This window comes from Limulus polyphemus, unplaced genomic scaffold (assembly GCF_000517525.1).
Source record: "Limulus polyphemus unplaced genomic scaffold, Limulus_polyphemus-2.1.2 Scaffold762, whole genome shotgun sequence".
Lineage (NCBI taxonomy): Eukaryota > Metazoa > Arthropoda > Merostomata > Xiphosura > Limulidae > Limulus > Limulus polyphemus.
In genome coordinates this window covers 46515-47766 of record NW_013666372.1, presented here as the reverse complement: position 1 = coordinate 47766, position 1252 = coordinate 46515, and the positions used below count along the sequence as shown (strand labels likewise).

Here is a 1252-nt window from a genome sequence, read left to right as displayed (position 1 = left end):
AGTTGAAAGTCATGTCCCTAGAAAGGGAGGAGGAAGGGGTACTAGAACTATATAGGTGGGTTTATAGTTAGTAGCATTATTAAATGAAATATTTCGAATTATTACTGCTTATACTATATTGAATAGTTCTTAATATCTTGCAGTGATAAAGTGTCAATATTACTACTAGTACCAGAAATATACAGTAAGGTTGTATATTTCGTAATTTAATATCATGGAGTAACTGTACTAGGGAGAAGGTGTGATGATGTTCTTTGATGGAAATCAAGGGTGGTATCTGATTTATATTTCTATTTTTATGTTTTTTTTAGGGAGATAACTATCATACCCACAACCCGGCTATAGACGGTGAGTGATAGTGGGATCTGGGACGTTGTGGGTTCTAGCACTAAGTTCCTAATCCACCCCCTTTTTTTCGGTTACGGGCTGGTTAGCTCTGCATCTGTTGTTTTGATTATGTCTGATAGACGGAATATCCCCAATGCTTTTGGGAGCTATAACCAACAGACATTTTCATTTAAAATGACACCTTTTGTACTTTTGTATTGTTTGTTTGTTTTGAATTTCGCGCAAAGCTACACGAGGGCTACTAGAGGGAAGGCAGCTAGTCATCACCACCCACCGCCAACGCTTGGGCTACTCTTTTACCGACGTATAGTGGGATTGACCGTCACATTATAACGCCCCCACGGCTGAAAGGGCGAGCATGTTTGGTGTGACGGAGAATCGAACCCGCGACCCGCAGATTGCGAGTCGAACACCCTAACCACCTGGCCTGTACTTTTGTACAAACGGTATAATTTTACATTGTTATATTAGAACTTTGTTGGCGCGTACATCTACATGTACAATAAATAACTTTTAGATTATATTATACCTGTATATATATATATTTACATACACACACATTTATGTGTGCGTATCAATTACTAGAATACTTCCATCTATCTGTCTGTATATCAGTTTTCTGCTTATTTATTTAACTTACAGTTATCCACGTTCTTGGGATCAACGTAGCAACCATTAGACTAAAATTTAAAAATGAAATTGTAATTTATCAGATTAATTATTTTTTTCTCTCTCTCTGTATAACCCGTGACCCTTTAGCTCACCCACTATTCAGAGGTTATGATGAATTCAAGCTAATTTCAATATTGCACCGAAACGAAGGTTTATTCTGAGATAATTTAATCAAATATTTCAATCCATTCATGTTATTCGTAATTCAAGAAAACATATTTGATTGTTGATC

At 36.4% G+C, this 1252-nt stretch overlaps 1 protein-coding gene across 1 annotated transcript in view; it reads right to left on the bottom strand.

The window, feature by feature from the left end:
- The window catches only part of LOC106460381 (alpha-N-acetylgalactosaminidase-like), a 22474-nt gene that overhangs the window by 14031 nt on the left and 7191 nt on the right, over nucleotides 1-1252 (bottom strand). The gene's annotated exons all lie outside the window — the stretch shown is intronic.